The sequence below is a fragment of the Geotrypetes seraphini genome, chromosome 7 (assembly GCF_902459505.1).
Source record: "Geotrypetes seraphini chromosome 7, aGeoSer1.1, whole genome shotgun sequence".
Classification (NCBI taxonomy): domain Eukaryota; kingdom Metazoa; phylum Chordata; class Amphibia; order Gymnophiona; family Dermophiidae; genus Geotrypetes; species Geotrypetes seraphini.
In genome coordinates, this window is record NC_047090.1 from 102,138,544 (window position 1) to 102,154,003 (window position 15,460).

Below are 15,460 nucleotides of genomic sequence, written 5' to 3' on the forward strand. Positions count from 1 at the left end.
CAAGTAAGAAGATATTTGTTGGCAGTTTATCTGTGTTTTGGAAGGCCCCGAGTTCAGGGCCACGTCTGGACAGCCTTTGCACATGTGCAGATGTCGACAAGATGATATCACACGCATGAGCAGAAGCCCTCTAGACGTGGGCTGGAGCTCGAGTAAGGAGAAATGAGGTTTGGGGGTGGGTCTAGGGGCAGAATGGGATACGGCCTGGGGTGGAATGGGGCAGGGCTGGTGACAGAAGAAGTTGGAGCCATGTGTCCTCTTTTTTTAAAGAAGAAATCTGGTAACTCTAGTAAGGGCTCATGTGATATCTGTGCGCTAGACTACTGTTCTTCAACCGCCGGTCCGCAGACCGGTGCCGGTCCACAGGAAATTTCTGCCGGTCCGCAGAGGGCCGACAAGATTGCTGCTGCTGCTGCTAAACCTGACAGGAAATCTTCTTTCCGACGTCGGAGAGGACGTTCTGGGCCAGCCAATCGCCGGCAAGGAGGGAAGGAGGTAGTCAGGCAAGCAGGCTGGCTTTGGCCAGGGAGGGAGGGAGAGAGGTAGACAGGCAGACAGGCTGGCTTCGGGGGTGGGACAAAGTGTGGAAGGCAGTGAGAGGGACATAGGAAGGAGGCACTGGGGGCACTAAAGACGTAGGAAGGGGCACTAAGGACATGGGAAGGAGGCACTGGGGGCACTAAAGACATAGGAAGGGGCACTAAGGACATGGGAAGGAGGCACTGGGGGCACTAAAGACATAGGAAGGGGCACTAAGGACATGGGAAGGAGGCACTGGGGGTACTAAAGACATAGAAAGGGGCACTAAGGACATGGGAAGGAAACACTGGGGGCACTAAAGACATGGGAAGGAAAGAGGGAGGGAATAGAAAGGGACAATTGTTGGACTTGAGTGCAGAAAGAAAGAAATGAAAGAAAGGATACACAGACAGAAGGAAACGCAACCAGAGACTCATAAAATCACCAGACAGCAAAGGTAGGAAAAATGATTTTATTTTCAATTTAATGATCAAAGCGTGTCAGTTTTGAGAATTTATATCTGCTGTCTATATTTTGCACTATATTTGTCTATTTTTCTATAGTTACTGAGGTGACCGAGCTCGCGGAGATGGGGCGGAAACAGGGTTTTAAAATTTTAGTCCTAGTAGTGTGCCGGTCCACAAAATAATTCTTTTATTTCTGCCAGTCCACGGGTGTAAAAAGGTTGAAAAACACTGCGCTAGACAGTTAATTTACAGAAATGTAGATGCACACACTCTCCGTCCTGATACACCTCTGAAAAAATTAGAAAAATATTTTAATGCACAGTCAGCACATGTATATTTCGTTACTCTTAGCTATGCTAGGCATATGTTAGCACCTAATACAGCTTAGTAAAAGGGCCCCAATGTGCATTAAATAGCAATAGCACAAATTAATGTATTAAGACCACTTAGTAAATCTGTCTCTAAAGTTTCTATTTTAAATTGATCTGGTATGTGTTTAATTATTCATGAATGACTGTGCAAATCCTTTTTTTTCCTTCTGTTTTATTTGGTATTGTTCTATTATGACATAAAATGAAACCAATGGTTATAATATTTGTGTATGCATATTTATCTATTTAAATAGATAGATGGTGGAGCCCTAGGGTAGATTGGATGGGTCGCCCATTCCTCTCTGCTTTCTCTTGTCGTACATTAAAAATTTTACCTTTAGTGGCAGCGATACCCAAGCCCCACTAGCTGAAGAGCTCCGCGGCCCAAACTTCCACTGGTGCAAGAAAGCCAGTGGTGTGGTTTTCAGCTGACACTCCTTGCACTTGTTCTGTTCAGGCACAAGAAATGAGCATGCATGAGGAGTGCCAGTGTTGGCAGCTGCAGCTGACTTCCTCACACAAGTGGAGATTTGGACCGTGGAAGTCTTTCATTGGTGGGGTTTGGGGAACCCACCCATCTTTTCAGGGTACTGTAGTTTAGTGGGTAAGGGTGGCTGAGCCCAAAGTGAGGGGGCCTAGGTCGTCAAGACAAACACCCCATGTCTTTACCACTGCCAGTCTAGAAGAGCCTCTCTCTCTATATAAGCATGAACAGAAAAAATTTGAAATAAAAAGAAACAAACAAAAGCACTAAACATTATACATATGTAAATTTTCAAAGGGGCTTAACCAGAAGATCCACACCCCATGGCTTTACCACTGATATACAATATTATCTGCCAGTCTAGAAGAGCATCTCTCTCTCTATATAAGCATGACAGAAAAATTTGAAATAAAAAGAAACAAACAAAAGCACTAAACATTATACATATGTACATTTTCAAAGGGGCTTAACCAGGCAGGAGAGGCTTTTATCTGGTTAAACCCTGCTGAACTGGTCTGTCTCTGATATTCAGTGCCACTTAACTGGGTTATGCCTCTGAATATTACTACTAACTGGCTGTTCCCAAACTGGATAAGTTAAGGGCTATCTGGAGACAGAGTTCGGATGGAGCCACAACTTAGGGCTCCTTTTACGAAGCTGCGTTAGCGGCTTTATCGCACGTGACTTTATATCACGCGCTAACCCCCGCGCTAGCCGACAAACTACCGCCTGATCAAGAGGAGGCGGTAGCGGCTAGCGCGGCCAGCAGTTTAGCGTGTGCTATTACTCACGTTAAACCGCTAACGCGGCTTCGTAAAAGGAGCCCTTAGTCACTTAGTGGCAATATTCAGTCTGCTAACTGGCTAGGAATGTGGATAAAGTTAGGAGAGCTGAAAGGCTGTCTTACTTTATCCTCCGAGTTAACCAGGTACCATTTGGAATTTCTGGCTTGTTGCATATTCCTGGGTATTCAATGCTGGAAGCCATGCACTGAATATCTGGTCTTAGTTCAGCCTGTGACTGTTGTATTGACGTAACCTAATACAGTGGTGCCTCACACAACGAACTTAATTGGTTCCAGGAGCAAGTTTGTTATGCGAAAAGTTCGTTATGTGAAACGCGTTTTCCCATAACAATACATGTTAAAAAAAATAATTTGTTCTGCAGCATAAAATATGCTAAGATGACATTAAAAAAGATAAATTTTTTGTTATTATGTTTATTTAGATACATCTAAAAACATAATTGTTTTTTAAAACAACACACATTTTTTTAATTTAAAGACAGACTAAGTAGAGTCTAATTTTACAGTGAGAGAGGGCAGAGTCTCAGCGGCAAAAACTGGGACTTACCTGTTCATTTTTTTTTTTCTTGGCTTATTTTTGGTTGGCCCGGTGGTTTTCATGTTCTGTGGTCAGAGGGCAGTTGTTTCTGCAAGGCAGATCTCTGCTCTACTGGCGGGGCAGCTCACAGTCCCAGCATTTGCCGTTTTCCCCCCGAGTTTGTGCTGCTTTTACATAAAACATTTCTTCTTCTGAGCGCGGCGAGAGTAGCTCCGCCCCCCCCAACGCATCAGCAGTAGGCGCCGGGCCCCTGCGAGCCGACGGTCCGCCACTGCACAGGGAGCCAGGCGGAGAGAGGGCAGTTAAGCGCAGTGCCTGCGCGGAAGGATGCAGCTCGGGCGACTTCGTTGTGTGAAACGAAGTTCGTTGTGGGAAGCAAGACCTGAAGTTCGTTGTGCGCAGCGTCCGTTATGCGAGGCACCACTGTATTCCCTATAAGTACATATACTATATCTCATCTGTTTGCTATAATCTGAGCAACAACATTGATAGTTTCTTGTAAGGGCAATAATGAATCTCTTCCCTAAGATCCTGAGGCAATGCTTTCCACATAATTAGACCAGCGACTGAAAAGGCACTGGCCTGAGTTGTACTCGTAACTGCTTTTACCACTGCACATGATGAAACAGCCATCAAATACTTGCCTGAACAATGCAAAGACTGAACCGGTTCATACCTGTTTACCGGTTCTTTTAACCATGAAGGCGGTTCTTCATGAATGATTCAGCATTAGCAGAAATACCTTGAACTTAACTTAGCTAATTATAGACAGCCATTTATGTTCTGTTAAATAATGAATCAAGTGTTCATGGTGTAAATAGTCAGGCATCAAACCTATTTAAGATTTTTGAAAATAATACATATACAGTATAAGGGAACTCAACAAAAATTTAAAATGAAGGAGAAACTGCAATATCCAGCATAGGCAACGAAACACTTTTTTGTTTGGGGGGGGGGTCCAAAAGCCCTGCCCAAGACTCCACCCAACCGACCACACCCAACCCCATCCAACTGATCCCACCACACCGAAGACCCCACCCAAACAACCCCACTCAAGCTCCACCCTAAACCTTACCCAATGCCATTTTTTCCTTTCATTCTTCATGCATACACAGTATAATCTTATTAACAATACATAATAGTAACCACAAAATTAAACTACATAAAGCACTGTGCAGAGAAAAATTTAATTAACATTTATATTCTGCTTTTTTCAGAGGTCAAGGCAGATGACTTTGAAATATGCAATGTCACCTCACTAACTGCTACAGAAAACTCCCCTTCAGTGCCAAACAAGTACATCAAGATACAAGAAGTAATACAAAGCCCTGCAAAGAGCGTAAGAATAGGAATACTGGGTCAGACCAATGGTCCATCTTTCACAGTATCCTGTTTTTTATTTTTTTTTTGTAACTATGTAATTTTAATAAACATCATACCATGCACAACTGTGAAGCATTGTGAGTTCGTCAAGACCCACTCTCGACACAAATCACTACAAAAATACAGCAGATATATAGTTAAACCCCCCCTCCCCCAGCAGCCAGGGTAGGATTAATCAATAGGCCAAATAGGCACGTGCCTAGGGCCTGAAATGGTCAGGGGGGCCCGATGAAAGAGGGCATCAACATTGTTTTTTTCAAATGGCGATGGGCACCTCCAGCATCGATTGTCAACGCAGGTCCCCCTGATCAGCAATGCGAGCCCCACCCCAATCGGCAACGCGACCCCCCATCAATGGAAAGTAAGACAAGCAAGCAACGCGGGTAAGAAAGGCAACGGGAACTGTAATTGTGTAAGCGGTGCTGCTTGCCCAAAGCTTCCCTCTAATGCAGCTTCCTGTTTCCGCCTGGGTGCATGGTGGGGTGGGGCGGGGCAGGGGGCCCAGTGTACTTGGGTGCCTAGGGGCCCTCGACAAATTAATCCTGCCCTGCCGGCAGCAGTGAGGTGCAGGAGGTGAGCAGACTGCATAGAAGGCAGTAGGAAGTTATACATCATAACATGACAGAAAAACATGGGGAAAAGATTTGTTCCCATCCCTGCGAACTCTGTACCTGCCTGTTCCCGCAAATAATCTCTTCCGTCCCCCGCCTGTCTCCATAAACATCATAAGTAGTTATTTCATTTAATTATGCTACTGAACTAAAGGCTCTTGTAGAGACTCATTTACAATTTATTAATTTGGAAATATTAATTGGGAAGAATACATACTTTGTAAATGGGTCTCTGTCAGAGCCTTTAATGTAAATATAAAATATAAATACTCCAGCTGATGAGGACCTTCAAACTATGGCAGATTTCTTCTGAAGGTGGTCAAAATCCCTTCTTACCAAGCTTGACAGGCAGCAGCAGCATCCCTAAATCATAGACGCTGGCACCTCAATGGCTCAAGGATGCTGCCAGTGACTGATATGCTTGGTAGAAGGGAGTTCTGGCCACCTTTAGAGGAGGACCTCAGCTGGCAATGCTCTGGGACCCCCACCAGCTACAGCAAGAGTCAGCAAGTACTTCAGTACTGGAGAAATAAAACCAGAAATATGTTTCCTTTTTTTGTTGAACAGAATCCAAAGACATCTGCTATATAAATTTCCCAAAACTAACGTATTTCAGTCAATAAATTCATTTTTTTACCTTTGTTTTCTGGAGATTTAATTTTCCATCAAGTTGGTTCCAGTTTCTCTTTTCTCTGCTTTCCTTTCTTTTGCATTTCTTCCTCTCTCTCCTCCACCTCCAAGCGCAACATGTCTCTCTTTTTCTCTCTCACTGTTCACCATCTCTCCCTTGCTGCAAAGGGAGTGGGAAAGAAGAGAGGGGGGACCCAGGGTGTATCTCTACTGCCTCTACTGCCAAGTACAACATTTCTCCCTCTCTCATTCCCTGCCTCCTGTACATCTTTTGTCCTTCCCCACCAACTCCATGCCCAACATTTCTCCTTCTATCAACCATCTCCAACACAATGCTGAATCTCTTCCTCCCTTCCCCCCACCACCATGTTCAGCATTCCTTTCTCTTACTTCCCTTTCCATCTATCCAACCCTTCTTTCTCCCAATACTATCATGTCCAACAATTCTCCCTCTTTCTTCCTTTCCCCATGTACACCATATCTCTTTCCCACACACCTATGTCCAAAAATTCTCCATTCCTCTCCCCCCCCCCGGTAGCATTTTTTTCCCTCTCTTCCCACCACCCCACCTGTGCAACATCTCTCTTTCCCTCCCTTCCTAACTGCCTAGCCCATACAGCATCTGTGCTCCCAACCCTCTACCCCCAGCCCATGGCATGTATCATATGTTCTTCTTCCCCTTCCTCAACCACCCCACCCCCACCCCGTAGAAGGACCTTGCATTTCGACCTCTCTCTTCAACTTCTGACTCCCCCATCCACCTCCTTCTTATAGTTAAGTTCAGAGAAATAAAAACATCTCTCCCTCATTCCATATGAGCACAATAATATTTTCAGTGGGTGGGAATTGTTTTGATTGGACATTTTGTTGGGATCTTGTTCTGGATATCAGAGGTGTCGGAATGGGGGGAGAGCACAGGGCCCATGGCCTCCCCCAAATTGGCGGTGGCTCTGCTCCCCTACCTCCTCTTCTGGCTGTTGTAATTTTAAATTTTCAGCAGGTAGCATATGTTCTTCTTTCCTTTCCCTCCCTCCCATCTCCCCCAGTGGGACCCAGCGTTACAACCTCTCTCTTCAGCTCCCAACTCCCCCAATGTTAAACCTTCAAGCAGCTGCCGCACAGCATGAACGAGATAAGTCTGCTGCTGTCAGTCTGCCCCGGAACCCTTCATTTTGCAGCATCCCACCTTTGCGGGAAAAGAAAGTCACTTCAGAATGAAGACTTCCAGGGCAGGCCGATGGCAGCAGGCTCATCTCGTGATGCTGCGCAGTGGCTGCCTGAAGATTTAACAGCGACTGGGGAGGAGGTAGGTGGGGGAGTCGGGAGCTAAAGAGAGAGGTTGTAATGCTGGGTCCCACTGGGGGAGATGGGAGGGAGGGGAAGGAAAGAACATATGCTACACATAGAAGATTTAAAATTACAGCAACCAGAAGAAAATATGATCATGTGACTCCCCTTCTTATCAGATCTCATTGGTTACCGGTAACACACCGTATTACGTTTAAACTTTTATTTTTAGTTTTTAAAGCCATCACTCTAAACGAGCCACAATTTATTAATAGATGGTTAATTCCGTATAACACGTCTCGTTCACTTCGCTCCTCTTCTTCCAACCTTTTGTCGGTCCCTTCTTTGAAGGTGATTGGAACTAGACGTAATGACATGTTCTCTGTTATTGCCCCTCAGTCTTGGAATCTCTTACCGCAACACATTAGGGAATTAAAAGATTTATCCATTTTTAAAAAAACACTAAAAACGTTTCTTTTTAAAGATGCATATGATGTTTAATAGTTTGTTATGCTTTTTTATTCATTTATAAATTTATTTCCCCTTCCTATTTGTTTTTTCCTTTATTATTACTCTTCCTTTCCTATCCAATTATTGTAATTTCTTCCCTACTTATCCTCACAATTCAAGTATGTCTCGATACCCTAACTAACATTTTAATATACGTTTGTAATTAAGTATGTTTAATATTTAAGTAAATTTTAATTTATATTATCAATAACATTTAATCTGCATGTGTTTAGGTTTCAATCTGTATGTATTAAGGCTTTGTAAATCGCTTAGTGATTTAAAATAGGCGATTCATTAAGAATAAATAAACTTGAAACTTGAACCCATTCCGACACTTCTGATATCCAGAACAAGATCCCAACAAAATGCCCAACCAAAACAGTTCCATTTTATTATGCTCATATGGAATGAGAGACTGTGTTTAAGAGATGTTTTTATTTCTCTGAATTTAACTATAAGTCTAGTTGTTTGCTTGTTGCTATAGAGTTTATTTGCTGTTTGTTTAGCTGACCACATATTAAAGTTCACAGTTATTTATGTGGTTTCCAGCCTTGCTTGAACTGTTGCCCAAATCTGTGAGTGTATCAGGCTAAATTTATATCAGTCAGAAGTAATTCCATAATTTTAGTAAGAATTGATCATTGTCAATTTGGAACTTATACAAGGGGGTGCTGAAAGGTTCTCAGCTCAACCAAGATGAGAATGATGTGGATATGGTTCAATCAATGATGTGAAACAATGTCAAAACAGAGAATTTCTGCAAGCTGACACTTAATGAAATAAGATAACACTCTTTTCAGCTACAGTGGCAAAATAACGCTCAGAATTTAGGAAGTTGGTTTGGCTAAGAACTTTTCAGCACCCCCCCTCCTACTGTCTTTTTTCTTACCTACCTGGAAAAATAAGTGATCATGATTTCCATGTACAGAGCTGATATACAGAAACTGGCTCTCTTTGGTAAATCAGCTTTGGGCCTCCTTGTTAACCCTAACTTACTTAAAGGCTGACCAAATTTCAGTTTCAGTTTTGACTTTGGTGCTGATACCAGCATGAAATCCAGATTCGATCATGCTTCAGTTTTGGCCTAAAATGCCCATGCATTTTCAATTGAAACTGAAACGCCACCCTCTCCCTGCAGACCCATCTCAACCCAGTGCACCACACAGGCCAACCCGAAGGCCTTCCCCAAGACTACCTTTAGATGTCCTAGTGGTCTAGTGGCTTTTCAGGGCAGGAGCAACCCAGAGATGCTCCTGCTAATACCAGTTCTAATCTCAAAATGGCTTTCATGACCTCCTGCAGTCTTGGCAGCCAGCTTGCCTGCATAGTTGGGATGGGAATGACTCAGGATTGCTTCTTCCCTGAAAAGCTAGTGCATCTAACAATAGGCCCAGGTGATTGTCTGCTGGGGAGGGCCCATTAGACTTGAAGGGGCTTGCTCTCTGGTAAGCGAGGGCCCAAGAAGACTTGTTTTCTAGTAGGTGGGCAGCCAGGGGGCCAAGGGGATTTGTTCTCTGGTGGCAGGGGACTTGTTGTTTGGTGGGTGTGAGGGCTGGGGGACTTGTTCTCTGTTGTGTGGCACAATGTGATGGTTTAGGCTGAAACTGTGTGGCAAATAATGGCCTTAGATTTGACTTTGGATGAAACTGACAACCTCGGTTTCAGTCCTCCTGTAACTTACTTATTCCATACGTCTCATTTCAGATACAGCATTCCACCACCAGAGCAGTTCAAGACAGCATATGAAAGCTATGAAAGTAATTGAGCTCATCTAATGCCAAGGGATAGGGTACATGAGGGTCCTAAATGGCAGGAGGTGATTTTATATTGAACAAGATCACTCAAGGAGATGAGGAGAAGCAGCTGGGGTTCAGAACACAGGTAAAGGCAGTTAAGCACTTGGAACCAATCTGGAAAACTGCTGGTCAATGATCCTATTATTAAGGCACATACAGTAATACCTCTCACTTTATGCTTAAAACCCTTACCTATCACTTCACCTACCCCAAACACTGCCTCTGTTTCTTTTCCTGTTTCCTGTATACTTTGAAAGAAAGACTGAGAGAGGGGAGATATGATAGAGATGTTTAAATACATATGTGGCGTAAATACACATGAAGCAAGTATCTTTCATTTGAAAGGAAACTTTAGAATGAGAGGGCATAGGGTGAAGTTAAGAAGTGATAGGTTCAGGAGTAAACTAAGGAAATACTTTTTTTACAGAAAGGGTGGTAGAAGTGTAGAATAGTTTCCCAATACAAAAAACAAGGCAAGTAACCCCACGGTAAATGTACAGCAAAGAGAGAGTGGGGAAGGAACCGTACACATCAACCTGAAACAAAGTTGAGTTTATTGAATACAATCAGCTTATTAAAATACAAAACAAATAAAATGACCAAACTATCTGACATATCCTTCCAGACCTGACACGGTCCGTGTTTCGGCATTGAAAAGAAACCTGCTTCAGGGGGCATCTGATAATCCAGTAGATGGCGCTGTAATATAAAATGTCTGTATGTCGCAATAAGAAATACAAGTTGACAACACTGATAAGTAATGCCATATCACTTGAGAGCTGCATGGCTGCACGTAAATGAATGGCATGAATGATAAAGTCTCCCGGCAGAGGTGGTGGAGACAAAGACTGTGGCCTAGATGCACTAAAGGGGATAAGAACATAAGAACATAAGAAACGCCCTCACCGGATCAGACCGAGGTCCATCTAGTCCGGTGATCTGCACACGCGGCGGCCCATTTAGGTACTCCTTTTTGGAGACCTGGATTTACCATATCCCTCAATATGATATGCAAGAAGGTGTGCATCCAACTTGCGTTTGAATCCCAGAACAGTAGTCTCCTCCACAACCTCCTCCGGGAGTGCATTCCAAGCACCTACCATGCGCTGTGTGAAACAGAATTTCCTGACATTTGTCCTAAACCTGCTGCCACTCAGTTTCAGTCTATGTCCTCTTGTCCTCGTCACATCAGAATATTTAAGTAATGCTTCTTTTTGGTCTATTTTATCAAATCCTTTTAATATTTTAAAAGTCTCTATCAAATCCCCTCTTAGTCTTCTCTTCTCAAGGGTAAACAGCCCCAGCTTCCTGAGTCGATCATTGTAGGTCAAATTTTCCATTCCTTTGATAAGTTTCGTGGCTCGCCTTTGCACCTTTTCCAGCAGAGTTATATCTTTTTTAAGGTATGGAGACCAGTGTTGGACACAGTATTCTAAGTGCGGTCGGACCATTGTTCTATAAAGTGGCATTATGACCTCTTCCGTTCTACTCGTAATCCCCTTCTTAATTATGCCCAACATCTTGTTTGCTTTCTTCACCGCTGCCGCACATTGTGCCGATGGTTTTAGGGTACTGTCAATCAGTACCCCCAAATCCCTTTCCTGCTCGCTTTTTGCTAACTTCACCCCCAACATCCTGTACTCGTGTTCCTTGTTTTTCTTTCCTAGATGCATCACCTTGCATTTGTTTATATTAAAGTTCATCTGCCACTTTATTGCCCACGTTTCCAGCTTGTTCAGATCTTTCTGGAGGTCCTCTCAGTCCCTTTGAGAGCCAACCGCCCGACATAGTTTTGTATCATCTGCAAACTTAATTATATTGCATGATGTATCCTCTTCCAGGTCGTTTATATAAATATTGAACAAGATAGGCCCAAGAACCGAGCCCTGGGGCACGCCGCTAGTCACTTTCTCCCAGTCCGAGAATTTCCCATTTATGCTAACCCGTTGCCTTCTGTTTTCCAGCCATTTGCCGATCCATCTGTGTACTTCTCCAATTCCATGGCTTATTAGTTTCTTCATAAGCCTTGCATGAGGGACTTTGTCAAACGCTTTCTGAAAGTCCAAGTAAATTATATCCACTGGTTTTCCACCATCCAATTGTTTGTTCACTTTCTCGAAGAATTGTAATAAGTTTGTCAAACATGATTTCCCGTTCCTGAAACCGTGTTGACTATCCCTTATTAGATTGTGGTCTTCCAAGTGTTGTACAATGTTCTCTTTGATTAGTGTTTCAATTATTTTCCCTGGAACCGATGTGAGGCTCACAGGTCGGTAGTTTCCTGGATCCCCTCTTGATCCTTTTTTGAAAATTGGGATGACATTAGCTATCCTCCAGTCTTCTGGTATTTGTCCAGTTCTAATTGACATGTTAGCCACTCTTAGTAATAGATCGCCAATTTCCTCCTTGAGTTCCTTTAAAACTCTCGGGTGAATTCCATCCGGTCCAGGGGATTTGTCGCTTTTTAGTTTGTCAATCTGGGAGTAAATCATGTCCAGCGTCACCTTCACTGTTGTTAGGCTTTCCTCTGTGGCCCCGGTGAATATCTTCCCTGTGTCCGGCTTTATTGAAATGTCCTCATTTGTGAAGACTGAGGCAAAGAATGTATTTAACCTGTCGGCAACCTGTTTATCCTCTTTAATTGACCCTTTCTTTCCATGATCGTCGAGAGGTCCTACCGCCTCTCTTGCTGGTTTCTTTCCCTTTATATATCTAAAAAAGGGCTTGTAGTTTTTGTCTTCATGCGCTATCTTCTCCTCATAGACTTTTTTGGCGTCTCTTATCACTTTATGACACCTTTTTTGGTCAATTTTGTGACAGTTCCAGGCTTCCATCGTGTTTTCTCGTTTCTATTTTTTAAACGAGTTCCTCTTCTCCCTCACTGCGTCTTTTACCTCTTTGGATAACCAAGCTGGTTCACCATTTTTCTTTTTACGCCTTCCTTTGTTTATCCTCGGAATGTGTAGATTCTGTGCTTCTATGATGGTGTTTTTCAGTAGAGACCATGCTTGTTCAACTGTTTGGATGTCTGCTATGCCCTTCTTTAGCCGTTTTCTAACCAAAGTTCTCATGCTGTCGTAATTTCCTTTTTTGTAGTTGAAGGTCGTGGTTTTAGTCTTGATTGGTTTCTCTTTTCCGATGTCAATGGTAAAATTGATCATATTGTGATCACTTGTCCCTAGAGGGGCCGTAACTTCTACATCTGCTGCCCTTCCAGCAATGCCATTTATGACCAAGTCCAGGATTGCATTTCCTCTTGTCGGATCTCTTACCATTTGTTCAAGGAAACAGTCACCTAACATTTCAAGGAATTTTAACTCCCTGCCGCAGTTTGACGTTGATCCCCGGAAAGTTGAAGTCTCCCATGATCGTTGTATTTCCCGATTTACTTCTCTGAGTAATTTCTTCCATCATTTCAATGTCTGTTTCCTCGGTCTGTCCCGGGGGTCGATAATAAAGACCAGTTCGTGTGTCTGCTTCCTTTCGTCCAGGAATCTTTATCCAGAGTGACTCTAGTTTACCATTTACTTCTGTATCTCCTTCACTAACCGACTCTATGTCTTCTTGGACATACAGGGCAATACCCCCCCCTTTTTGCCCAAACCTATCTCTTCTATATAGTATATATAGGGATCGGAAAGACTGTGTGGGTTTCTCCAATCTGATTTTTTTGGCTGATTCAAAAAGAGCTATTGATTCACTAATGAATGTGAGAGCAACTCTCACACATGTGCAGAGCTGGTAGGGAAATCCCGAACAACTGAGAGACAGGGGAAGCCCCGAAAGTAGCCTCCTGCTACTCAGCTGTTTGGGGCAGGAAACCTAATTATGGAGGGTCAGAACAACAGTGTGTGTGAACTTTTATCACCTGTTGGAAATTAGGGAAGTGCATTTGCTTGAAATGACATAAGACATGAGAAAAAAAAGCAACCTACAAAATGTCATGTTTTTTCATGTGCCATTAATAGGTTACTTGCCTTGTTTTTACATAGTAGATGACGGCAGATAAAAACCCGAATAGTCCATCCAGTCTGCCCAACCTGATTCAATCTAAATATTTGTTTGTTTGTTTTATTCTTAGCTATTTCTGGACAAGAATCCAAAGCTCTGCCCGGTACTGTTCTTAGGCATACATAGCTTCCAAACTCCACCAGTACATCCCCGATCGCCCCTTTGCTTAGCTGCGGAAATACAACTGTGCATCCCCCAGGGAAAAATCTCTCCAGATGGAAACGGCCTGGAAACGCTCATACAGTCATGTCATCCCTCAGCTTTGGAACCAGTTGCCTGATCAGATAAGATCTCAGAACTCACTGATGACCTTCCGAAGAGTGTTCCCGCTAAGCTGCGCTGGCGTGCGCTGGCGCACAAAATATTACATCGCAGCGCACAAGTTTCTCGTCACAGCGCACACACTAGTGTGCCGCGAGATGTTGCCTGGTGTGCCGCAGGGCCGCCGGGCCCGGAGCTTACAGGGGGCCCGAGGCAGGGGCGCCAGTAGCTCGCCAAGGCAAAGTGAGTCGATCACCCAGGACTCACTTTGTCTTGGCGATCTAATCCACAGTTCTTCAACCGCCGGTCCGCGGACCGGTATCGGTCCGCAGGAAATTTTTGCCGGTCCACGCAGGACCGGCAAGATTGACTCATTTGAACTTCCTGCCGGTCCGCGCAGGACCAGCAAGATCAGCATCGGAAGCGTGCGCTGGGCCGGAGAGATCTTGGGGAGCCTCCGACAGTGGCTTTCTCCCCTCTCTGCAGCTCTCCTTTACTTCCCAGCGCAGCGATTCACGAAGGCAGCCTCGGGGCTTTTGCTGAGTCGCGGCTGCCTCTGATGATGCAACTTCCTCTTTCCTCAGAGGCGGCGCGACACAACAAAGGACCCGAGGCTGCCTTCGTGAATCGCTGCGCTGGGAAGTAAGAAGAGCTGCTGGGAGGGGAGAAAACCACTATCAGTCTGGGAAGCTGCTGGGCAGGGGAAAAAAGGGACAGCTGCTACTGGAAAGGGAGAAGGAGAGATGCTTCTGGGAGGGGAGGAGGGAAAGGAATCTGGGAAGCTGCTGGGCCAGGAAAAAAAAGGGACAGCTGCTACTGGAGAGGGAGAAGGAGAAGGAGAGATGCATCTGGGAGGGGAGGAGGGAAAGGAATCTGGGAAGCTGCTGGGCCAGGAAAAAAAAGGGACAGCTGCTACTGGAGAGGGAGAAGGAGAAGGAGAGATGCATCTGGGAGGGGAGGAGGGAAAGGAATCTGGGAAGCTGCTGGGCCAGGAAAAAAAAGGACAGCTGCTACTGGAGAGGGAGAAGGAGACGGAGAGATGCTTCTGGGAGGGGAGGAGGGAAAGGAATCTGGGAAGCTGCTGGGCAAGATAAAAAAAGGGACAGCTGCTACTGGAGAGGGAGAAGAAGGAGAGATGCTTCTGGGAGGGGAGGAGGGAAAGGAATCTGGGAAGCTGCTGGGCAAGGAAAAAAAAGGGACAGCTGCTACTGGAGAGGGAGACGGAGAGATGCTGCTGGGAGGGGAGGAAGGGAAGAGAGTTACTGCTGGACAGGAGGCTGGGAGAAAGAAAGAAAGGGGGCAGGCAGGGAAACAGAAGGAAAGAAGAGAAACAGAAAAAAAGAAAGAAAGGTCAGGGAGAGAGGAAGAAAAAGTTGGGGGAGGGAATGAGGTGTGGAGGAGAGAAAGCATACAGGCTGATAGAAGGGAAGAAAGATTGGATGCACAGTCAGAAGAAGAAAGTGCAACCAGAAATCACCAGACAAGGTAGGAAAAATGATTTTATTTTAAATTTAGCAAAGTGGAGGCAGTATTACCACAGTTTTCAAAGGAATTTGCCCAAATAACTTAATAGTTAACTGGGTAAATTCCCAGAGATGAAAACTTCCCTTCACTTACTATGCACAGTTCTGAATTTATATCTGCTGTCTATATTTTACAATATGGTCACCTTTTACTAAACCGCAATAGTGATTTTTAGCGCAGGGAGCCTATGAGCGTCAAGAGCAGCGCTGGGCATTCAGCGCAGCTCCCTGCGCTAAAAACTGCTATTGTGGTTTAATAAAAAG

At 44.4% G+C, this 15,460-nt stretch overlaps 1 long non-coding RNA gene across 2 annotated transcripts in view; it reads left to right on the plus strand.

Moving 5' to 3' along the window:
• Nucleotides 1–13,849, plus strand: part of LOC117363976 — a 32,475-nt gene extending 18,626 nt beyond the window's left edge. Inside the window, exons 2-4 of one of the 2 annotated variants that reach the window (XR_004540161.1) lie at nucleotides 4,402–4,523; nucleotides 9,310–9,486; nucleotides 13,483–13,849. This is a non-coding gene — a long non-coding RNA (uncharacterized LOC117363976). The remainder of the gene's footprint in view (nucleotides 1–4,401; nucleotides 4,524–9,309; nucleotides 9,487–13,482) is intronic. The other variant, XR_004540162.1, reaches the window with a different exon arrangement.
• The last annotated feature ends 1,611 nt before the right edge of the window (nucleotides 13,850–15,460 follow it).